The sequence below is a fragment of the Meleagris gallopavo genome, chromosome 2, assembly GCF_905368555.1.
Source record: "Meleagris gallopavo chromosome 2, MGAL_WU_HG_1.1, whole genome shotgun sequence".
NCBI classification, from domain to species: domain Eukaryota; kingdom Metazoa; phylum Chordata; class Aves; order Galliformes; family Phasianidae; genus Meleagris; species Meleagris gallopavo.
This window is the reverse complement of record NC_139405.1, coordinates 76,363,021-76,388,093: the sequence shown is the minus strand read 5'-3', so window position 1 is coordinate 76,388,093 and position 25,073 is coordinate 76,363,021. Positions and strand designations below refer to the sequence as shown.

Below are 25,073 nucleotides of genomic sequence, written 5' to 3'. Positions count from 1 at the left end.
GGGTCTGCCGAGGGACTTCGTTCCGTTCGGGCCCGGTTCGGGATAGGGGGGGTCGCAGCGCCGCTCGGCTGTCGGGGTTCCGTCGCGGTGCTGCGAAAGGGGTTTGGGCGCAGCCGCTCCGACGCCGATCGTTGGACGTAACCACCGGCCACATTCAGGTGCACGGCGTATGCACGGGGAAAGCCTTTCCGAAATCCTTCCCGTGAGCAACACGATGGAAAGCTGCAGATTTGGGGCAGTCGCTCTTTGCCGTGCGTTCCCAGGGAAAAGCTATTGGGATGTTTGTTTTGTTTCCCTTCGTTCCTCTTTGAGTGTTTGCATTTGGGGGGTTTGTTCGTTTGTTTCCGGACTGCGAAACGGGATCCGGTGATGGCACCCCGGGGAGAAGGAGCCGCCGTAGGGGAGGCGTGAAATGCACTATAGGGTTTCACCTATCCCCTGCGCGCGGTGTGTGCCCCGTTTCAATAGCGGATGGGCTGCTTCGTCGGGGAAGGGCTGAGTACTAAACGCACTCAGAGATGAGTTACCCCACGTAGCGTTACCGGCGATTAAATTGTTTACATCTCTTTCGAAGCGCGAGGGAGTGTCAGGTCGATAATCGATTAAAGGAAAAACAAAACAAAACAAAACCAAAAACAGCCACCACGGTGGAAGGGTTGTGCCCTACACCCCGATAAAATCCCGCTGCGGATCGGTGGGGCTGCGGAGAGCTCCCGGTGCCGCGGGGTTCTCTCTCTGCGTTCTCCGTCCGGGACGCAATCACCGCACCGCGGGCTGAAGCCCGTCTGAGCTGCCGGGCCCCGCCGCAACCGAATCCGAAGGAAATCACATGTGCTAGAGGGGTCGGAGCGTGTTAAGCTCGAGGATCCCGCAGGAGCTGAACCGCCCTCGCGCTGGGGCTGGGATCGATAGTGGGAGGTAGGAAGGAAATGGCTCCGGGCTGCCCCAGGGCGCTCCGCGAGCCGCCCGCCCGTCCAGCTCCGACGGCGCCTTCCGCGGCTCCGCTCCTCCGCTGCTGCAGCACCGGCGGGGCCAGTGGAGCAGGTAGGGACTCAGCGCGGAGGAACGGAGGGGAGATGGGGGGGCCGAGACCCCTCCGGGAGCTGCGGGGACGGCGGGGACGGCAGGGTGGCCGCGGGGGGAGCCGGGCCTTGCGGGTTGCATCACGCAGAATGGCCGCATCACCTTATTTCGCGTCGGTGGTGGTGACGCCGGGAGGTTGGGCGCTGGCTGCTGTTGGCTTATCTTTTTCTAGACAGATTTCTGTAGATTCATTGTGGCGTTGTTTTTATTTCTTGATTTTTTTTGTTTTGTTTTGGGTTTTTTTTTGTTGTTGTTTTTTGTTGTTGTTGTGGGTTTTTTTGAGTGTTTGTTTTTGTTTTTTTTTTTGTTGTTGTTGTTGTTCTTCTTCTTCTTTTAAACAAACCCGAACGGGATAAAATTAAATGTACCAAACAACGTGCGGTCCACATGTCTGTGAGATATATTTTTTTTTCTTATGGGATGCTGAAATAGGGAAGAATCTTTCTATCTAGCGATCTGCTGATGGAATAATGCATATATTCAAAGCACCTTTCCGGGGTTACTTTTCCTCCCGGACGGTGACATGCGGTGCGGCTCTGCGGACACCCGGGTGAGGCGCTGCGCCTTTGATACAGGGAAGCCGCACATCGCGGCTTTCGAAAATAAAAAGATGTTGAAGCCGTTTTTCGCCATAAGGATACTTATTTTCCTCTTCTGCCTTCGAGAATCTCGGGTGCTGTTTAAGAGATCCTTACGGCCGTGCATCGTCGTTCGCAGTGCGACTTCTGCAAATGTTTCCGAGCGTTACTCGGAAAGGGACAGAATGTTCGCGGAGCGCTTCGCTCTTTAAAGCCCTGTGTGCTGTAACTTCCCAGCAGGGGAGCGGAGGAGCGGTCACTGAGGAAAACATATTTATATCACTATCCATTTTTTTCCCAGTGAGCCCAATGGTTTCTCACTGACAGCGGGCAGCTGACGGGGCCGCTCAGCCAAACAGAGAGAGAAAGTACAGTGAGTACAGTAGCGAGAGATTCGCGTGTAAATCGCGTCCCGAGCGCACCTCCGTCCGTTTCTCGCCCATAGCCGGTGAGAGGAAGGAATGGGGCTGAATTAGCACCGCAGATTTCCCATTGCCGGGATGAGCAGAGAACCTGGAGTGGCTCTCAAGGAGCTGCAGCTCTCTGTCCCAACAGACCTGAGATAAAGTTAAGAGTGGCTCTGACTGAACGGAAGCCACTCCGCGGCGCCGGACGTGGCGGGGTACCATAGTCCCCAGCCGCCTTCCAGAGGGGCTAAAATCCGGCCGGAGTGGCCGCAGGGCTCCTCTTCGTTACTACGATCGTTCATCACCTTCCGCGGGCGCGCACCGCGCGGCTTCACCCAGCGCTGCGGCGGCTTCAGGCCCGCGCAGCCCCCGCTGCTCGTCCCGGGGCCCAGCCCTCCCCCGCCGCTTTCTGCACCTGGGGGGCATCCCAAAATCCGCGGCCCGATCCCAGGCTCCTAAAGCCGCTGCTCCCAGTCCGGGAGCCTAGAACTGGGAACCAGGCAGGGGGTGCGAGGGAGTCCGAGGGAAACCTCATCGCTCTCACCGCTCATGAAGCCCAAAGTCGCCTGCGGTGACCCCAGGGTTATCCTGCGGCTGCGGGGTGCAATTGTGCGGGCATCCCTTGTCACCCTCAAACCAAGCCCAACGTGCCGGGAGTGCTGCCACCGCGGCGTGACGGTGGCCCTCACACAGATTCTGTGAGCGAGGTTAGAAAAGGGCATCTCGGTGCTGCTGGAACATGTTGTCCCGAGGAGGCCGGGTGGGGAGCGGTCGAACGGGTCGCGGCCGGCCCGCGCTGCCCGACGACGTCGCTCCCTGTTCGGCGGCAGCTGCGCGTCGCGCCCGGCGCGAGGGCGGGCGGCCTTTCCCTGCCCTCTCTGCTGAGCCCCTCGGCAGCCCGCCTCAACCGGCCGCTGCCCCGCAGCCTCAGGTCTCGTTTTAAAACTGCGGAAAGAAACATTCGCTCTCCTGCTGCTGAAGGGTAAATAAAATCAGCGTACGGAAATAAACGTGCAGCCGACCGATCGGCTTTCCAGACGGGTGAAAATGCTGAGGAATTGCATGAAGGAATTGAAAACACAGTTCAAACGCACCCGTGTTAAAATTATAGATATTCTGGTGTTCGTGCTTTATAGCGGTTAAATTACTACCTTAATTCGGAATTATGCAGCCACGAACATGAATCATTTTGACGAAAATCTCCAGCCCTTAATATGACTCTCCCACTTACATTCATTGCTCGTTTCAGACAAACGATTTTTAAAAAGAACCTTTTCATGGCCGCAGTCTCAGAATAAAACTTTGCAAACGCTAAATGAGGGCTGAAGAAACCTCTGACTTTACTTCTTTATTGCTTTCCTATAAATTTAACTCGTATTTTCACTATTGTCTCAGGAAAAATATGAAAACGTGTATGGAATTAAATTAAATTAGGTAGCTTTAAATCACCGTAGTTTAGAGTAGAGCCACTAATTGGAAATATTTATGTTTGCAAGGCTGGGGTTTCAGCAGTAAAAAGACACAGCGTATCCCCGTTTTGTCATAACGCGGGGCTACGGGAACGTTTATATCGAACCATTGTAAGAAACGGTGTGTAGTTAAACAGCGTTCGTTAAGCGAGGCTTGTGTCTTTTTATGGCAGCCCTCGGTCTTTAGTCGGGGCCGGTTCTCATATTACACGAAATGTACTTTCAGAAGTCCTACCTGCTCCAGCTGTCCAGGAAAAACTGAATTATGGCACTAGGAAACATATGGCAGTTGCATATTGCGCAAGTAAGGTACATATGAAAGTTATAAATTTCTTTTTTAAGTAACCATTGTAAACGCATTTTTATAGGTTTCACAGTATGTATTACATCTGTAATTTTAATTTTTGCAATATACCTTTGTAAAGATACCTAGGGTTTCTGTTCCCCGGGGAAGGAAACGCAAAGAGACGTTTATGCGTCAAAAAACTTGCTGCGAGCCAAACAAACAAGCGAGGTAAATAAGCGGAGAGCGGGAGGTTCCGAGCAAGGGAAAGGCCACTGTGCCATCTATTGGCAACGCCGATAGTTACAGAGCCCGCCGTATCCGAGCGAGGGGGTTCCCTTCTTTGCGTACTGTGCGGCAAAGCGTCGCGATCAGAGCTTTGGTACATTGTGAGCAAATGAATAGACACGTTTTCGTAGAAAAAAGAAAAGAAAGAAAGAAAGAAAGAAAGAAAGAAAGAAAGAAAGAAAGAAAGAAAGAAAGAAAGAAAGAAAGAAAGAAAGAAAGAAAGAAAGAAAGAAAGAAAGAAAGAAAGAAAGAAAGAAAGAAAAGAAGGAAAAAAAACAGAAAGAAAAAAAAGGAGAAGGAAGGACAGTGCTTGTATTCCTCACTGATCAGCTCATTAGCTCACAGAGGGATTTTTGTAGCTAATTACCAACTTCTTAGAGCGTTCGGATGGGAGAAGTTTCGGGTTTGTTTTTTCTTTTTTTCTTCCTTTTTCCCCCCGATTGTTTTATTACCGAACCACGCCGAAGAAAGCTTCTTTTAATTATTATAGTTTATTTTATTTAAAATGCGAGGTTACGTAAGGACTTAGGGCCCCGGACCAGCCTCGCGGGCTGCTCCCTCAGCTCCACTTCCCTCCAGGACACTCAGAGCTGCCGGCACCACGGAGCCCCTTTCCCACACTGCCCCGACGCGGCTCCCGCACACGGGGGGGGGGCCCGGCTCTGCGAGAGACAGAAGCGCTTCTCTTTCTCCAGGAGAACGCTCCCAGAGCTTTTCCCGTTTCCAGGGAGGGGAGGGAAAAGATGGCATTTCCCCATCGCTGGAAAGAAACAGAAATCATCGCAAAGTGAAGGGAAAAAGTCGCTTTTTTTTTTTTCTTTTTTTTTTTTTTTTTTTTTTTTTTTTTCCCGTGTTCTGAGAGCGGATCGATTGCTGAACGACGGCTCCCGCCCGGCCGCCTTGGGCCGCCTCTCTGCTCGCGGTTTCCACTCGCCGAGGGCTCGGGCGGTGGGGAAAGCTGAGAGCCTTTTGTCTGAGCTCTGAGCGCTGTGATTTCCCTTTCGCTGTCGTCCTCGCCGAGCTGGGAGGGGGGGGAATCCAGGGAGCACCTGTATGTGTCGGCTTGAAAACTGAACCCCTCCCCACAATGAGAAGAAAAAAAGAAATCCCGAAATAAAAAAAAACCGAGACAATTTCTTGTGTCTAAAACCATACCCCAGAGGACGGGAAAATATAAAATCCAGACCCTACACTCATCCCCTTTTACTGCTCTTCTCGGTGTGAACGTGTGAGCCGAGAGTGTTTTACAAAGTTGTCCGAGCTCCTCGGAAGGCCGTTCCCCTGTTTATAGGCGGGGGGAATCGGAACGCCGCGCTGCCCGAAGCGCACATTCACCCCAACCCTTCGGCCCGGAGCCCCCCGCTCGGATTTTCAGCTCGGCCCCAGAACGCGGAGCAGAGCCCGCATCGTCTCGGCGAGGAGACACGTTGATGGAGGAGGAAGCCGAGCTCCAGCTGGGCAGCACCGCACCGGCTCGGCACAGGCACGCCGGCTCCCAGCACCCGCTGCAGCGAGGAGCAGAGCCCCGAATCACCTGGAGGAAGGGGTTCTGGCTGTCGAAATTCAATTCCCCCTAAATCAGACAGAGCAAAATACGTGCCGAGGAACATCCAGGACATCATTTCCCTCGAGCTCTTTTATCAAGTGTTGCATACATAATATATCTTTGGAATATATTGCTTTTTCGATGTGCTGAAAGGGAGACAGTTATTAAAAACGGTGCGAGCGTTCTGCTTGTAATTACCCGGGGAGCGGGGCGAGGCGGCGCGGGGGGGTCCCGCAGCGTGGCACAGAGCCGCGCTTTGCAGCCCCTCGCCTCTCGGCTTTGCGTGTGCGGAGCCCCTCGGCGCCTTTCTAAAAACAACCAAATGTGTCCGTGCATAAGCATACATATATACATAACCATGTACAGCCATACATTGTATTTAGATAGATGTGTATGTGTATAGAAACTTACACACGCGCATGCATATTTATCGATGAAAGCTTCCCCATTACACATCGGCACGCCTTGTGGTCAGGATTCTTGCAGTCGTTGACTTCCGTAGATAAATGCAATACTTTCCTTTGTTGTTTTACTCTTTTTTTTTTTTTTCCTCCTTTTAATTCTTTTTTTCTTTTTTTTTTTTAATTTTTTTCCCCCTCTTTCTTCTTATTTTCTCTCTCTCTCTCTCTCTTTTTTTTTCCCCTCCTTACTTCTCACTCATTTTCTCAGTGGAAAGTGCACAGTAAGTGTGAAGTATACATCATCGCCTGAGGAATTTGTCTTGAAAAGTCCTCTCAGCCCCCTGGTGTTCAAAGACTGAAGGATGGTTATTGATTATTGCACCAGATCAGAGCCCGCATTAAATGCCAGTGAAGCAAAGCCGTCATCGGGAGGGCCCAACTCCTGCCTGCCTGTTGTGTTGTGCTCCTGGGGCCCCACAGGGCCCTCCCCAGGAAAGCAGAAATACAATTTTTGTATAGAGTTGTAAATATACAGATATGCACACATAAGCGTGCACCTTGGTTTTCTGGAGGGGGTGAGTGCTGAACTTTGCGCATGTATTCGGATGGATAAAATCTTATTAGTTCTCACCACACTCAGTTATAGAATCATAGAATCATAGAAAGGCCTGGGTTGAAAGGGACCACAATGATCATCTAGTTTCAACTCCCCTGCTATGTGCAGGTTAACCAACCACAACCGTCAACCCTCAACAGTCAACCATAAATCCACCATTTGATCCATTAGAAGCCTCCCTAAAGGGAGACTGGAATGGAAGGGGACTGAGAACCCTCCTGGCAGTAGGGCACAGCAAGAAGCTCTGTGCCAGGGTGAGCTTCAGTACAGTGTTTGTTTGGGCTCTACTCCTCTATCCTCATATATCCCAGGGATATAATAGGATCTTTGGGATTGCCACCTCCATGCCTCACCATGCCTCACTGGACGGCTGCAGTTCTCCTTGGGCTGCACACACTCAGCTTTCAGCATTACATGGGCATAAACTTCCCCAGGTGCCTTGGGAAGTGTGTGGTGTTAGCTGGTGACTGCTAGCTCTCTGGATCTGACAAACCTCTGGCCAGTGCAAAACTCACAAGGCATCTTTTGCTATTACTAACTCAACTGGCAGTAAAAAAATACAGCGCTGAGCATCCTCATTTCTAGTGGGGAAAGAAGAGGGCTCCTTGGAGGGACTCTGACCTCATACCTTAATTCACAATATTTCTTATCTTGTACATAAAAAAAAAGATTAAATAAATTGATCATAACCTGAAGATGTATTTTAAATTTTATTATTTTTCTCTTTGAGTTGCTACCACTTGAATTCACGGCAACTGAGGTGTTTTGAATTAGGAATAAGAACATCAGCTACCCTGTTTTGTCCTGTCACAGCATCTGGTATTTCTACATCCTCACACAGGTCCACTTTCAAACTTGGAGGAATTTGCTCTGGGAATTAGGTTTTGGACTACTTTGTTTCCATTTTGCAAAGTCAAAGATGCTTCAGCGAAATACACAGTGGTTTCTATTTCTTCCTCTCCAGAGGGATATTTAACTCCCATTGACACTGATGTGAGTTATGCATATGTCTAAAGAGGAGAATAGAGTCTTAGATCTTTTTCTCATCATTTACATGGGATCAAAGGAAATCAAATAGAGTTAATGAAGGGCCAGATGGTGCTTTATGTATGCTCTGGAAGACAGTACAAGAGAATGGGAAGGAATATCTATAGTTTAACCTGGCAAAGAGGAGAAAAACTTACTGTCTTGTTTAATGGGCACTGAAGCAAGTATGCCGTATCTTCAGAAGTGGGAAAGATTTGCTTGTTTTTTCTCTCTCAGTAGATTTTGGAACCATGGCTAGGGTTTCGGAAAGCACTGAGTGAAAGGATTCCAGACTCTGAAATCATTCATATTTAGTCTTTTTTGGAAACAAAAATTTCTTTGGATTCAGTCAATTCTTTAATTTTTGCTTTTAAGCTGTAGGACGTGGGCACTCCTCTAGTCCATGGAAAATGTGTAACCTAACCTCTTACGAGGAGGCAGGGCTGTAGAGGCAGGAGAGCCTTTGATTTGGATCCTCACTGTGAGTGAGACTTTGGCAGGAGAGGCACAGGATGCAGTAAACTTTACCAACTGTGTACACAGAGCAACTCATATCCCAGAGGATGCAAACTGAGTCAGGACCATCCCATTCTGTGCCTCTGTGCCAGGTCTGACCTCTCTCCCTGCTGGTTCCTTGGCTCTGGTAGATCCAGCTGCCCTCAGGACCTTCAGAGTGGAGATGATTGTTTGGGGCATAGCTAATGACAAGTTACTTCTACCTCACCGCAGGGAGGATTGTTTGAAAAGACATGAAAAGGGTGTTCCTCTGTGAACATTGTGCCAATCCTGCCAGGCTCTTTCTGATGTAATGTACCTGAAAGTGTCCTGCAGAGAATTAGTAGGAGAAAATGGAGACAGCTTTGTGGACAGTTATGCCCACATGATGATCTTGCAGGGATGAGTCTGTGGGGGCAGTACAGGCCATCTTATTAGTTGTCTTGTGTACATCTCATAATTGTTTTAATGCATGACATACTTAGTCAAGAAGAATTTCGCACCAGGCCACATTTCCCAATAGCTTGATGTAGTGTGTTGGCCTTGCATGATACTTTAATGCCAGTTGACAAAAAAGTCACTTCAGTGATGTTCCCCAAGGCTTCTTTTGTTGACAAAGTAGCTTACTGGACATGTAAGATGTTGCAGTTGAGCTGAAAGCCCGGAGGCTTTCCTGTTTTAAAAGCAGTGGGAAGAGATGCATCTAACATCTGTACATTTGTTTAAGGATGCCAGGAATTGTTTGTGTCTATGATTTATTTTCAGAAAATTGTATCAAGAATACTGTAATAGCAGCATAGCCCCATCTTTTCTTTGCTACGGTACAAATCTAATGTTATAGCTCCAGCTGACATTATTTCCACCTGCTTTAAATGTGTTCATGTGCCTCTAATCCTGTGTGCAGCTTCACATTTGTACCCATTTCCTGTATTTTATAGGCACATGTGGTATGTTGAGGTTTGGAAATGTAAGCTCTGATTTTGTGCTGCTTGCTTTTTAACATTCATTTTCCCTGGCTGTGCTTTGAAAGAAAAGAAAGAAAAGAAAAGAAAAGAAAAGAAAAGAAAAGAAAAAGAAAAGAAAAGAAAAGAAAAGAAAAGAAAAGAAAAGAAAAGAAAAGAAAGAAAAGAAAAGAGAAGGAAGGAAGGGAAGGGAAGGGAAGGGAAGGGAAGGGAAGGGAAGGGAAGGGAAGGGAAGGGAAGGGAAGGGAAGGGAAGGGAAGGGAAGGGAAGGGAAGGGAAGGGAAGGGAAGGGAAGGGAAGGGAAGGGAAGGGAAGGGAAGGGAAGGGAAGGGAAGGAGGGAAGGGAAGGGAAGGGAAGGGAAGGGAAGGGAAGGGAAGGGAAGGGAAGGGAAGGGAAGGGAAGGGAAGGGAAGGGAAGGGAAGGGAAGGGAAGGGAAGGGAAGGGAAGGGAAGGGAAGGGAAGGGAAGGGAAGGGAAGGGAAGGGAAGGGAAGGGAAGGGGAAGGGAAGGGAAGGGAGGGGAAGGAGGGAGGGGTAGGGAGGGGTAGGGAGGGGAAGGAAGGAAGGGAAGGGAAGGGAGGGAAGGGAAGGGAAGGGAAGGGAAGGGAAGGGAAGGGAAGGGAAGGGAAGGGAAGGGAAGGGAAGGGAAGGGAAGGGAAGGGAAGGGAAGGGAAGGGAAGGGAAGGGAGGGAAGGGAGGGGAGGGGAAGGAGGGGAAGGGAGGGGAGGGGAAGGGAGGGGAAGGGAGGAGGAAGGGAAGGGAAGGGAAGGGAAGGGAAGGGAAGGGAAGGGAAGGGAAGGGAAGGGAAGGGAAGGAGAAGGGAAGGGAAGGGAAGGGAAGGGAAGGGAAGGGAAGGGAAGGGAAGGGAAGGGAAGGGAAGGGAAGGGAAGGGAAGGGAAGGGAAAGGGAAGGGAAGGGAAGGGAAGGGAAGGGAAGGAAGGGAAGGAAGGGAAGGGAAGGGAAGGGAAGGAAGGGAAGGGAAGGGAAGGAAGAGGAAGAGAAGGAAGAGAAGAGAAGAAGAGAAGAGAAGAGAAGAGAAGAGAAGAGAAGAGAAGAGAAGAGAAGAGAAGAGAAGAGAAGAGAAGAGAAGAGAAGAGAAGAGAAGAGAAGAGAAGAGAAAGAGGAAAGAGAGAGAGAGAGAGAAGAGGAAGAGGAAGGAGGGAAGAGGAAGTGGGAAGGGGAAGGGAAGGGGAGGGGAGGGAGGGCAAGGCAAGGCAAGGCCTTGAGAATTTCCTTGCTCTTTTTTACATCTAGCACATTTATTGAGTGTGCAGTAATTTGGTGGATTTAGCAAGTAACTTGACAGTTAATGGGATACATCTGCAGTAGATTCAAAAATAACTGCCTGCTTAGAAATATAGAATAGATTAGCATTCTTGTTCCTTTCAGTTCTTTTGAGAATGTCATATTTGCTTTAACTGCAGAGAAGTCAAGGTTCTGTTTAAGATCTATATACTCTGAGATACACTACCAACTATAATAATTAGATCTGACACTTCCTTAACTGCTATTATATTAAAAAAAGTTATTTATTTTTATCCAAAGGATCTAAGAAACTATATTAAACAACACAGAAAAAATATACATATACCTGGATCTACACAGTGACTTTATGAGGACTGAGAACATTAGAGAAACCCCAGTCATTGAAGAGAGAGTCCAGACCTCCTTTTCTGCAGACAAATTGGCTGCTTCTCATCAGTGATCCATACTCATGTGTTTCCTGACACCTACGAGAAGAAGAATAGAAACATCAACATCCTTCATCTGGTGCACCACAATCTATGTCTGGGAACACTTTGGTACTCAGAGATGGAGGTTCACTCAACTGGGGAAAGAAATCTCTAAGAGGAAAACCCAAATGAGCAGTCTTGTATCCTTTGAATATTTCTGTGTTTCTTAGACTGACTTCATGGCACAACAGTCAAGAGCTACTCAGCCCATTACATTAAGGTTGATCTTTAGGGCTAGAGGGAAGTCCATAGTAGTGTGAACCTATAGGAATGAACAGTGTAGGAGAGAAAAAAACATTCATGGAGAGCCTGAGTAGATATATCTAGAGCCTGGCAGTTCTGGAGGAAAGGAGAGAACAGTGGAACAAGATGAAAGAAAGAGTAGGGTTTTCCTGTACCTGAGCAACTTTCTATATGAGGCGGCCAGTTCATCTAACATCTTTCCTGCAGCCTAATTAACTTTCATTTGCAAAATTTTAGAGGGCTTCAGATTGGTACCACGTGGTAATGAAGACATATGTTTTTGATAAAAGATTGATATGCCCCTTGTGGCATGAATGTGTCTAGCCTTGCAATCCATGGGTCGCTTTTTACTTGTTAGGGTCAAAAAGTTGGTAGTAGGAAGACCTTCTTCAGACTTCTGCAGTTTGCAAACAAATTCCCTATATCTCCTTTGCCAAATGTCATTAAAAGCCCTGACATGTGTCTGTTTATTCATCAGAATGAACAGAAGTGTAGAAACATCGTGCTAATGTTTATGTTCTAATTAAGGAACACATTTATGTTGCTTCCCTTAAAAATATTCTCCTCAGAGAAAATATGAGCCCAAAGCTGATTTATCAGGTTTAAATTTAAGAAAACTATATTGTCAGAATAACCACACATTTTTTTTTTGCACCACTTTTGGAATCTGTTTCCTATTACCATCTCTGCATCAGACAAATACAACGAAGTTATTTACAGGCTGTGAAAGATACTAAATCTTCTCAGAGTAATATTACATTGGATCACAAATTCTCACTTTTAATAATAATTGACAACAAACTAAAGCTAAGGATATTCACAATTAGTAACAACAACACATAATGCTCTCCCAGCTCCTTGTATCTTCAAGACCCTATGCAGACATAAGCTGCCAAAGCCTTATTAGTGTTTGCTTGGGAAGGATATTAAATACTGTTATCTCCATTTTAAAGATGGCAAGAGAGGCTCAGTAGGACTGTGACTTGCCTAGAAGCCTCAGAAGAATTTAATTGAAGAAGCAAGACCAGAGCTGGTGAGCTCTTGGCCTCCAGTTGTGTGAAAGAGCAAAACATTTATTTAAAAGCACATTATCCTGTGCCGTAGGAATCCCAGTTGCAGTGAACCTCAGGGCTTGAAGAGTGCTGGGGCAACATGGCTCCTCAGGGACTGTTTGGGCTCCCAGCTCCCATTAACTCTGAGTGATTTTGGAGCTCTTGAAAAGTCCTCTCAGTCCTTTGAGGAAAATGTACAACACCTGTGATTCATAGACATGGTGCATGCAGAGGTAGTGCAAAGGCTCAGGTCTGACCCACGTGCAGCTCTGCTGTCATTCAGAAGCTAAGTGCTGGGCAGGTTCTCGTGGGCTGAGGAGCTGGGGAGATGGGGTGGCTGCCAGCTCTCCTCACTGACACGATTTCCTTAGGAGCAGAGCCAGGAAAGCTCTGAAGGCTGAGCCCAGCTCTTTTATAAATTTCAGCTCTGCCACTGGGAGGAAGGTCTGGCCCCATCACCTTGCTCTCCATCTCTAGGAGAAGTGGGAGGCTGAACTGCCTCGTGCTCTCTACCTCTCTTCCCAGTCAGCCCATGCTGCGGAGAACTTGAAACTGTGCTTATATGTGTGCTCATGTGTGTCAAAGGGGTGCAAGAGAGAGGAACTAGAATGAAGCCTCGGGGCTCAACATCAGTTAGGCTGGCCAGCAGGAACCTGGGTGGGAAGGGTCACACGACAGTGTAAGCTGCTGTCAAGTGGAGGGGTGAAGAATGCAGCTCCAAGAGGAGTCATGAACAACCTAATGACTAAAGAACTTCAGTGGCTCCTAGTACCAGGGCCTGAGCAGCTCTTCTTCTCTTCCACTCAGCCTTGCATGCCAATGGCCTTGGATTTTGAAACCCTTCAGATGAAGAAGGGTTCAAACTCAAAAGTGGGAACGAAGTTGTCCCACATGTGTGCATGCATTTGGTAGTGTCTGTGTCTTTCTGTTGCCCAAATAATTATCTTTTGCTTTGATGATATTAGCATACAGCTGAGAGTTTGGAATAGGAGTAGTCAACAGGGGACAAGTGGGGTATTGCATGGAAGAGGACACTGGTGATAACCTTGGATGGGAGAGAGGACGCCAAGAGCAAGGGCAGAGCTGTGTGAGGGACAGCTTTGGAAAAGGAAAGGGATTCCTGTAGCATTAGCTGAATTATCCTTCAAAGACCAGATGCCCCAAGATTTTCTTACCAAGTTTTTAAACTTCATTCTTTGACTTTCAGCCTTTCACAGTACTAAGAAGGATACAGAAACCATTTACAGCATGGTATTTCTATAGAAATAGATATTTCTATAATCAGAAATGCTTTAGAAGCTCCATCAAATTTCAAATTTTTGGGGAGGTGTATAGCTAAATCAGTTCTTACTGCTAGGAAGATCTCAAGGTAATTCTAAAAACTGAGGAATGAGAAAAGCCTACATTATGTGGGAGAAACTACCAAGGTAGAGGACCAATCTTCTAGGCCAAAACCTATTAAAATTAAGGGAAAAAAAGTTCTAGATGGCCTTGTGCCTACTCTTACAAATTTAATTGAATTTGGAGTAGGCTTTATAGGTGGAGGGACTTACAACATGAGATTAATTATTCATTAAAGTGATGGCAAACACAAGGAATAAATTGGCCAGTTGGTCCTAGACAAGGTATAAAAAGTCTATTAGGGTTAGTCAGGATAATTCAGGTAAAATCTCTGGTAGTGGAATGTCACTCCAGGGGCCAGGATGAGGAAAGGTTATGGGTCTCTGGGAAAAAAAAAAAAAAAATTAAAAAAAATTGCTTTTTAATGTTCTTTTTGATTGAACATGTTAATGTCCCATAGGCCTGTTCTTCACATAATTCTGTTTGCACAAGATGAAGGGGGTATCAGAGCTTTGCCAGCTTCATGTAACTCATTGCAAAATCCTTGAAAATATTGTTTAAAAATATTTATGCAGGAAAAAAAAGTTATTTCACACATTTCTAGTCAGCAGCCAACTTTTAAAATAAACCAATCTGTCCTCAGAAATAAAAGAGAAGAAGAAATAGAGATCCAAATTTGCAGTTGGTGTAAATTACCAGACTTCCACTGAAGTCAATGTGGGGTTGCCAATCTAAACTAAAAGAGAATCCAGTCCAGAAACTGTGAACGTCATTTTTAGAAGTCTTTGAAATAAGGTCTATGAAACACTGTGCGTCTGTAGAGTACCTCACAGAATGGCAGAGTGGAGAGAACCTCATGGTACCCCAAGGCAGGGAGCAAACAGCAAACTTTTACTGAAATTTTGCTTGAGAAATGCCCTATCAGTTGAAGTGTAGTGTTTAAAGAGTACCAATAAATAGTAAATTTTAATTATGAATAATTGGTTCTCTGGTAAACAAATTGAAAAAGTAACAACAGTTTTTTCATGCTTACATAAATATTTAACATTTATGTTAAGGCTAACAAAGTTTTTCTTTTTCTTTCTCTTTTTTTTTTTGAATCCTTGACATGAACAAAGAAATAGTGGAATCCTCTCTTTCCAACAGGTAATGTATCTGAAACATGGAAAGTTTCCTCCAGGTTAGCTGTTTGGTGATATTTCCTTTATCACTCAGCCTCTTGCTTGCAAGGGACTGTAGAATTTGCAAAGGCATATCCAAGAGCCAGAAATTCAAAGCCTGTACCTTCTCTCTCCTTTCTGAATTTGAAAGGGTAAGCTCAGCACGCTAACAGGGAGTATAAAGGTTATTGTTTATTCTAATCCATTAAAAATCTCTGGATTGGTCAGCTTATGAGTAGACTACTTCTCTTGAAAAACAAACCGACTAAGTCCAGGACAGTACACAGATCAGGTATTTTCTCATTTCTTCTCTAAGAAACATGGCAACTTTCTTGTCTCACTCTCAGTCTTATGATGCATTCTGTAAAATTTTGTTGTTTTTTTCTTTTCCTGCAGTTTCCTTTAGGTTGTGAGATGGATAGTGAAAAACCACTTTCAGATCATGAGGGGATGGGTATTTGAGAACAGGAATGGCGAGTGTGCATCCACCCTTGTAGTGCCTGGGTTCTCCTCCTGCTTGGTGCACCATCATTGCATGGTGATGCTTGATGCTGTGACTGGTCCTGCGCTTGGCTTGCTGATTCTTTGGCCGAGGCCCATGGCTGTATTTGCTCAGTATATAATTTGATGGTACCTCGTTCCAGCTCTCTGGGTACTACTATAATATTAGCATTACTGTACCATAATAATAACATGACTACATATTTTATGAGCACTCTTCTCTCATTGCTGGAAAAAGCAGTGGTGTTGGAAAGGAAATATGAAGCTCTTTGGCTGAAAATCTTCTTGTGAACTTCAAGAGAAAGCAGGTGCCAGGTCCTCAGGTGACATAACCTGGCACAGCCTTGCCATGACCAATGGGGCTGCTCTGACTCATGTTGGCTAAAATCTGAGCCTAAATGTATAAGGTTAAAGAAAGAAATGACCATTGTGAATTTGCTTTTATTATTTACTGTAGCAGTTGGCACCGGGAAAGATACTTGGATTGAAATTTTTGCAGTCTTGACAGACAAACTCTGAGGGCATGGGAAAGTCAGTGCACTGAGTCTTCCTCCACCAAGCACTAGGTTTGGCTGAAAGTGCAAACCCTGGGGTTAGCCTTACATCACCGGAGGTGGGAGCAGACACATACCCTCTGACTTCTTCCAGAACTAAATATAAACCCTTGATGGCTTAATAAGTCCTATGGGGAAAAGCAATGGGCTTGAAAGGGAACTAGGGGGGAAGGAGGGGGGTAAGGAGGGAGAAACAGCTACACGGCAAAAAATGAAGAAAGTAAAACCTACTAGTGGGCAGCAGTTAAGAGGAAAGCCTGCAGGGAAACTGAAGGCTACGTGCTCTTGCTCACAGCCAAGAGATGTCCCATCGCCTTTGGAGAGGAGTTTGCACCAGCCTCTGCATCTGAGAATAAAATAACTTTCTCAAGCCTGTGGACAGCCTATTCAGGACAGGAAGAATTCTGCAAGATATGCATGAAAAAGTCAGGTCCTAATTATTAATACACATCAATAAAAACCAGTAAGACTGCTAATGCTGAACCATTTCCAAAGGTCATGGTCTAATGTGGCCAATAGTCAGTAGCAAGCGAGAGCTTTTCTATTTCTGCAAAGAGAGGGCTGAGTAGCATCAGCTTTGTTGTTAGATATAATGGAAAAAACCTACAAGAGAAGATTTACATCTTTGCTGTGGGGAAAAAAAAAAAGTGACATCCTCTCTTGTATCAAATGAAATTAAGAAAATGAAATGGTTGAGTGCTTCACATTACAAAAGTAACTGCTTCTCCTGTGAAAGGAGAGCACAAATGTACTATTCATATGTAATCTATCTGGCTGTATTTGTGTGGAATATATAGTGCATATATAGTGCAATATATAGTGCAACAATGCTTTTCTTACATATTATTGGATAAGATCATAAATAGAGGAGAGATTTAGTAAGTACACAGTATAAAACTCGGTATAAAACTCAGACATAATTTGCCATCATTGTTTTATCTTAAGCTATAACTAATAACTAGATGAAACAACTGTATCCCAACTACTCTGAGTTTATTAAGCAGACCTTCACATTTTAAAAATCTAAAATAAATTAATTAGGTCATGATTTAAATGTGTACTCAGGAACTGGTAAAGACGAGGAGTAATATTCTCCTTTTTCTTGGGGAAGGTTTTAGGAAACAAATTAGGTTTCCTAAAGTGGAGATATTATTTATTCTTTGGCAAATGTAATTCTAAAAACTTTGCTGGAATACTTCAAACATGGACTGGGAGATTCAGGATTTAACAGCACCTAGGAACTGCAATGGGTTTTTCACAAATGAAGAGTACCTGAACTGAGATTCAAATTAAATAACATTTTCTCTCTTTTTCTTTCACTGAGCCATTATTTTCTTTTTATTGTCATCTCTGCATTTCCCGGGAGAAAATCACAGAAGAGAAATGATAAATAGGAAGTTAATCATGAGGAGCATTCCCATGAAACTTTGCAATACTGAAAACAAACAAACAAACAAAAAAAACAAAACAAAAAAAAAAACCTTGTTTGAATAGTATGGTAGGATACTTAGAATTTTCTTGCATCTTTTATTTTAGAAATATTTAAATTATAAAGTGCATTGTTAGCTTTCAATTAAAGTTTGTTTTCTAATTTGATTTCATTTTTCATCTTCTTAAAATTATTGTCAGATAGATGCAGTACTTGTTCTTCAGACTTGTCTGTTACTATTAGGGTCATTTGCATGATCCTGTGTTTTATTGTTGGGACTGAATTGTTCTAAGGCTCATTAAATTTACTGTTACATTGAAGACAAGTTTATTGTGTTACATTTGTTTCAGGTTTCAAATAGAAGGAGATTTCTATGTGCTCATCCCATCCCCCGCATGAAATCAGTAGTCTTGAGCAGTTCCAGAATCCTTTTCTGATAATTTTTTACAGTCTTTGGTCCAAGCAACAAAAAGACTTTGATAAGATACAATGAGATGAAACTTGCAAAACCAAAGGAACGAGTTTTGCTGATTTTGGTGGAGATATCACAAATGTCATCATGATTGAATGAATCTTCTAACAGGAACCAGCTGATTTTATAGACAAAAGTCCCGATCCTCACTTTGATAAATCTCTTCTTATTTGAATGAGGATTGCAGTATTAGACCCACATGGAACTCGGTCACAAGCCAACAATGGGAAAGGGAACTGATTTTTTTTTCCCAGCCAATGTGCTGAGAACAGAGACATTAGTTTGTGATTAGAAATTTGACTCTATTGTTGTGCAGATTTACTTTAGCTATTGTCATATAAGAGAGAAAAAGGGCAAGTGAGGTAAAAAAACCTTCTCTCTTAGTAAGAGTTCCTATCCTTCCATACTCACAAGATTCCTACAAACTTGTTTACTGCATCATTCTCCAGCGACATATCATATGTGAATGCCTGTTTGTCTACTTGTGAGCAAAGATGGCAGCAATAGTAACGCATCTGAAGGCTCACATCACACTCCTGTAAACTCACTGGCGAGGCTGAGGATCTGGTTCACAGGTTGTGCTTACTTGCTTATGGCAGTTGGTGGTACATACTGCAAATCTGTCCTGGTGTTCTCCCCAAGGAGAAGAATGCTCAACTGTAAGACTGATCTTGAAAGGTCCCTCTCAGTCACAGGATGATTTTCTTCTGCCTCTAAAAGGATCGTGGGTCAAATCTGAAGAAGACAAAATGCAATTAACTGTCCTTTTGTGATTGAAGTGCCAAGCATCCACTATTGTGCAAGATTGTAAGAACCTCGAGTATACCCTGCTATATGGTGATTTAGGAGGGATGTCTCAGCACATAACATTTCTGAGGAAACTGGAATTTTTCAGTTCTTTGTCTCTCATGGAACCAAAACTAGAAGCAAATTCAATGTTTCATATGTTGCATATGTTCCAAAAATGGCTCCAATTAAGCTCAACTAATTGAGCTCTTCATCTGTGTTACAGAAGCCTCTGCTGACAAAAACCATCAGGTATGCCTACTCCATGACCCTAGAGGAATTGTAGTTATTACTCATGTTGAACATGAACCGTGTAGAAATCATACTTGTAGAAATGCCATCAGATACCTTTACTGATGATACTATCCCACAAGGCTATAGATAGGCATCATTTAGGTAGCTTATCAAAGGTTTTGAGTATGGCAGGTTTGTTGCTGAATTTCCTACAAATAACCAAACACATTATTTGTACTCTAGAAAGCATGTTGCACTCATTAACACACAGTTAATTAGTAGCAGCAGTCAGTTTGTGGAAAAGCTACTGATATCTAGTAAGTCTTTTGTCTCTGACTTCTGTGAGAGCATGTCTTAGAAAAGTCATGATATAACAGATTCAGGCAGCAGTATATTACAAATATTTCCTACCGTTGAAATGCAATTTATCTTCATAAAGCAAGAACACACCTCTGCTTCAATATCCATAGCAGGATTACCATTTACCACTCTGTTTTCTGGTGTAAAGAAATCTGTGCTTTGGTGAATACATGAGGTTCAAAAGGTGAAAATAAGCTATGGGACAGCTACAGTGAGACTGCAATTAGTACCAGACACAGAAAAGCCAATTGGGTCAAACTACACTTAGGCTTATTTTCAGGCAGCTGGGTAACCACTTGTATCATAGTCATGTCCCTTCACCCTTCCCACTCCCAAAGCTTAATTCCCAAACCATTAAGAGCATTCCACCTCCTCATTTCAAAGAACATGAGATGCACCTGCATCAAGGCATAAGTTTAGCTTTCTATGAGTATTCAGCATGAATTTTGTGCAGTCCTCAAGGAAGTACAGGTGCACATGCTAATTCCCTGGGAAGCAGCATGGAAAACTTTTCATCGTTGTTCCTTAACCCCCTTCTATCTGGACTCATGGAAAGTGACAAAAAATCTAGTCATACAATTTTTAAGTATTAATTTCTGCTACTTACTTATAGTCTCAATTGTAGATGATTTCTTTGACTGTATTTTCTTCCTAACAAAGATTTTTTTGTAATCATATTGTTATTATAATTTAGTTCTTCTGAAGACTGAGTGAAGTTTGAATGTGCAACTCAACTTCTGGACAACAAATGTTAACAAATTATAGTTGTTGGCTGGTTTAATTATTCTGTTTTTCAGGTTACTTTCATATAATTGGTTGGCTGTGTACATGTTTCTGCATTTCTTCATGTAAAATGACAGTGGGTTCTAACTTTCTGCAGATCAACACAAAGCCAGAAGGATTTTTTTTGTCTTCTTATTTGGTGCTGATCTTTCTTCCTCTTCAATTTTGGCTTTGTTTAACATTATGAGATCTAAAAACTTTCCTAGTGTCACTGTTTAATGTAAAAGGTAGGTGTATTTTCAACAGAATTGTTAAGGGCATATAAAAGAGAGAGCAAGTGGCAGTTGTGAAGAGCAACAAAAGCACACCAGAAAATCCTTGAATCAAAAGACGATCTACATTATCAAAATCCCTGAGAAATCTGCTTTATGGTTTAATTTATAGAACTAAATTTATATGTATGTAAATGTCTGTCTTCCAGGCTTTTGTTAGTCTCTAAGCAATCTTAACAGTAATACAGTTTTATGTTTTAATTTCCTTAAAGGAAAGTCTTCTTTGGAAGCCATGAATGTTTCAGTGTTTTGGAAATATCTAAATAGCTGTTAAATATCTATAGAGACCTATCATTTTTTTCATCCACTCAGCAATCATTTCATGCATTATTTTGAGAAAAGGGACTATAGATACTGTAAATAATAAAGAAAAAAGTACATATCTATGCATTATCTGATAAAATGAAATAGTTCTGTCTGTTAGCTAATTATCCAAATACTAAAAAAAAAGTAAGGCTAATGATTTCCAGATAGTTGTTATGCCATATCATGTTAAAGCAGCTGTTAACCATATGCACTACTGTAGTTCTGCTTATATTAACCATTATGAAATTTTCCTTGGGGAAAAGTTCTCATGAGCTCGCAGAGAACCTCTTTGCCCTCTTTTAAATGAAATAAGTTGGTTATTCTTAGAGCATGGCAAATAATTTGTAACAAATCACTTGGTGATTTTCTCCTGCTTGTGAATAGGGATTATGTTTTTCCAAAGCCACAATGCACCTAAGGAACTGGAGTCTCCCAGGCAGTTTGGGACATATCTGTGGCTTGCAATGGAGCAGCAGGGAGTGCTGGGAAGGCTCTCTCTGCAGGACCAACACTAGTGCAACTGCACCAGTGCAGCGCTGGGCTCTGGTGTCAGCAAAGCTCTGAGACACAAGGTTGCATCCCTTACTAGCACTACACTGTGCTGCACCAACCTGTCAGCTAATCCAATGGCAGTCCTCAGCTACTCTTGTGCGCAGTCATACAGCTCTGCAGTGGGGTATGATTTCATCTCACCTTTTTTTTCTTTTTTTTTTTTGGAGAGTGATAGACAGAGACACAAAGTGATCTGTGAATTCCTAGGGGTTTATGGCAGCAAATATTGTAGTGAAAACTACCAGAGAAACAACATGTATGGACAGAAGTAGCCTCTTTTGTTAGGATGACTAATACAATTGGAAAAAAACAGTTAAGGGTCAAAACCACTTTCATAGGCCCAAGATAGGTCTATATGTTGAGGACAGTTTGTGTGCATGGCAGCTTGTTATTTGTATTTTTTATTATGGGTTGTTTTGTTGTTTTTTTTTCTCTCCATTAGAGCAGCATGAGAGGTATTGTGCTTTATTTGTAAATTGCTGCTTGACGTTTCTTAAATCATCAAAATAAGATGATATCCATCCATCACCAGTTTAATGAGTATCTGTCACCATTCTGATCAAACTTGAAGAATAATTTACCATCTCATGTTGTCCTAAGAAAGAATGTCTCTGTTAACACAAAGTTAGACTGTACCTCCATGTGTTTTAAGAATATTTTTCTGAATCTGTTACTTTGTGCCTCATTTGCATTCAATTTATGTGAGCAAAGAAATCTTAAAAAAAAATAAATATATTTTAAGGTGGAAATGGTCTTATTGCATGATGGTCACAGAAATGTTTTGTCTTAAAAAAGAGACTAACTTGGTTACAGCATGAAAGATTCCTATTTCTTCTCCCTGTTTCTCAATATCAGACCTGAGAAGAAGGCAGTTGTACTGTGTGTGTGTACAGAAATATCACCTCTGAGACTTTAGGACATGTTCCTAATATCTAGTGTGGGTAAACATTAGGTGTTGCACTCCAAAAGACGTGGACAGATAGATGGAGACCAGGGGAGATCTGTATGATCAAAGGTCTAACATTATATTTTACAAGCAATGTATGAAGGAATTTTACTTGTTTAGTCTGCAGCAGAATAAAAAGGATTTTCAATAGCAGTCATCACATGCATGAAGATGGCAGCAAGAAGAAAGAAAAGAAATTCTTCTGTCCTTTGTGCATAAAAGGAAAAGTAATTTAAACAGGGAAGTATTTCCCTAGGTAGCAGAATGTTAAGAATATTGTCATTATTGCAATAAATAAAGAATCACTGAGACAGTTTCTGGGGAAATTGTGCTGCCCAATCACCAATGGCCCAAGAACATGTTAGGAAATCAAATTCAAAGAACGATGTACGTATAGTTATACGCCCTACTGTGGCTGAGATGAATTGATTAGAAAAGATCTTAGTTTCTTACACAACTCTTTTCTCTGATCTTATGATTGATGACTGTATGGTGAATGGCAAAAAGCATGCAGAAAAGATGCCTTCCAAAACCCTGTGGCTCTCCTTACCTGAATGCCTGACAATCAGCAAAGGACTTTTTCCTTTAAAATGTTTCAATGTCTTTTATCTGAGTCCTGACTGTTATAGTATATTGGTTATACTGGCACAACTCAACCACCCTTTCAAGGATCTGTGGCTTGCTATCAAAAGTGTATTGTTAGACTATAATATTATTGCTGAACAAAATGAGACCACTGATTCAATGAACATAAAGCTTCGGGTGATACGAGTTTGCACAACATCCTAGTGGACTTTTCTGTGCTTAGATAGGCCCCCTCAGCAGCACAGCCATTTGCTCAAATGACTGTTCCTGCTTGTGACAGATCTGAAAAATCACATTTCGCGAAGAGACTAAACCTCCTCAGACAGTGACAAATAATTTGAAAATAACTGGTCTGACCGGGTGTCCGAATTGTTGACAGAAGGGAAATGGTGATGTGTGCAATAAGAGCAGAAGATGAAAGCCTTTCCCTGGCACTCTTCTTGCAGTAAAGCCCTTGCTCTGACCTGTGGCCTCACCAAATGACCTGTGAGCAGAGAAGAGGGAGTGAAAGGAAACAGCTTCTTCTAGAGATTCTTTTCTGAAGAAAATTCTGCTACAGATGCTGCATTTGTATCTCCTACATTGCTTGCTATCTGACTACAAAGAGTTAGTGAAACGGTCTGGAAAGCCAGGTACTTCTGTTTTTTTGCCTATGTACTTTCTCTTTTTAGATTTAGCGAGATTGTATTAATATTTATACTATTTACCTAAGTATCTTTCTTTATTCTCATTTCCTCAGATGAGAAACTACTGGTCTACTAGAGCTGCGTACCCTTACTCCCCAGCTATCTGCTCCTGGCTCACCCAGGACACCTTAGTGAACTGAGTGGCATCTGGCAATGGTCCCTTGGAGCACTTATGTCCTTGCATTCAGCTTTACACAAGATACTTGGTGCCCCCCATGGAGCCCGGAGAGTTCAACAATTTTGTTCCTGACTCCTGATCTTTTCTTGTGAGGTGAGAGCCATGGGCAGCCTGACTCCTGTCTACAGCAACTTCCAGCATAATCACCACCTGGCATGCCAAGTATTTCATATTTATAAAGAACTGGAAGTATACTCGGACAGTGACTAATACTGCTTAAGGGTATCAAATGTATTGAACACAACTGTGCTATTGGCTTGATTCAGATGTATATCCTAGTAAAAATAAATTCCAAGGCTGTATCCACATGTATACTGGTCCATTAGTCTTGTTTGTCTCAAAAAGTAGGCAGAAAGTTTTTTTTCAAATGTTTCCTATGGGGTAAGAGCTTTGCATGGCTGGATTATTTGGAGATGCTGCTTTAAATTACCACGATCCTGCAAAACTCTTACGATACTTTTTTTTGTGTTTTAATCCAAAAGAAAGTACATTCCAGACCTTTTCATCCTGTTCTCCGAAGTCTCTAGCAGCTGAATGGCCTGCTAGGGCTGCGGGTAAGTTCTGGCTGCAAGAAGTTTTAATTAGCTGCCAATGATGTCATGTCCATGTCTGTGTTAAAAGCATAGGTTTAAGTGTTTCTCTTGATTTAATGTACTGCAGAAATTCCATTTCAGGATAGCATTAAGATGCTTCAGAGCCAATCTTGTATTTCTCCTGTAGTTGAGACGCTTGGCCTTCAGCCTCCTGACTTCTGACACTACCAGTGTTGTGCTGTAGTCGTCCAGAAATACACTGCCTGTTGTGTTTTATTGCTCATGTGAAAACTGTCCAACTCCTTGTCAGATGACAAGGGAGGAGTGCAGCATTGAAGGATTGCACAGCAGTGTGTCTGGGAGCTACATTATTTCACACCAGCAGCAAACTTTCAGCATTTGCGCTGCAGCCTCGTACAGCATTGGTGCTTTTGCCATACAGCAGAGAGCAAACCCTATTGTAATCACTCTCCCTGCCAGAGTTACTAACTCGTGTTGCCAAATATCTCCCCTCAACACATTTATTGAACATTAAAACAGCAGAATAGCATTGAATGAAGTCCAGTAATTTTATAGGATATATTTTAGTCACTAGACTTTGAAGACTAGTCCAATGTTAATTATAAAGTTTCTGTGTCTGGATAACATATTGTTAACAGTTATTTTGTAAGTGCTAATGGCAAGATGGAAGATTTCCAATAGTTTTATTGAGGAAGTGGCAATTAAAATGTTGAGCACTGCAACATACATACAAAATAAAAATAATCCTGCATACACAGCACTTCATGTTGTGATGGGTGTTTTTTTCTTAAGAAAGCAGGAAAAAAAAAAGGACAAGTATTTATGCAATCATTTTATTTCTAAAAAGTTTTGCTTTTGAAAGAAAATGAACACTGATTTACTTGCCAACTTCAAATGTCACGAGCCTTGAACAAGTTTGACATTGTTTAAAAGCACATCGTGAAACTATTAGAAAGCTAAGACAAGTTGCTATGTTATGTTTTTCCACACAAGGAGCAACAATATGTTCTCAGTTTGAGTAACTTCTTTTAGATGAGGGGAAGCAAAATAAGAAAGAACAAAAGCAAAGTGTTCACAAGAGGGTATGGAAGTGTCTACACTGGAGATGTTTTAATACATGGGTGGGAAAACATTCCCTGTGGGCACTGCTATGGGGTCATCACCAAGGCTCCCATCATGGTACCAGGCAGAGG

General features: G+C 43.2%; 1 long non-coding RNA gene across 2 annotated transcripts; it reads left to right on the top strand.

Moving 5' to 3' along the window:
- Positions 1–20: 20 nt before the first annotated feature.
- On the top strand, positions 21–24,632 carry LOC146545041 (uncharacterized). 2 transcript variants are annotated; one of them, XR_014881490.1, is made up of 6 exons: positions 21–1,044; positions 10,699–11,026; positions 14,641–14,668; positions 17,517–18,676; positions 22,909–23,094; positions 23,202–24,632. It is a non-coding gene; the product is annotated as an uncharacterized LOC146545041 (long non-coding RNA). The 2 variants fall into 2 exon arrangements; XR_014881489.1 differs by having other exon boundaries at positions 17,517–23,094.
- The last annotated feature ends 441 nt before the right edge of the window (positions 24,633–25,073 follow it).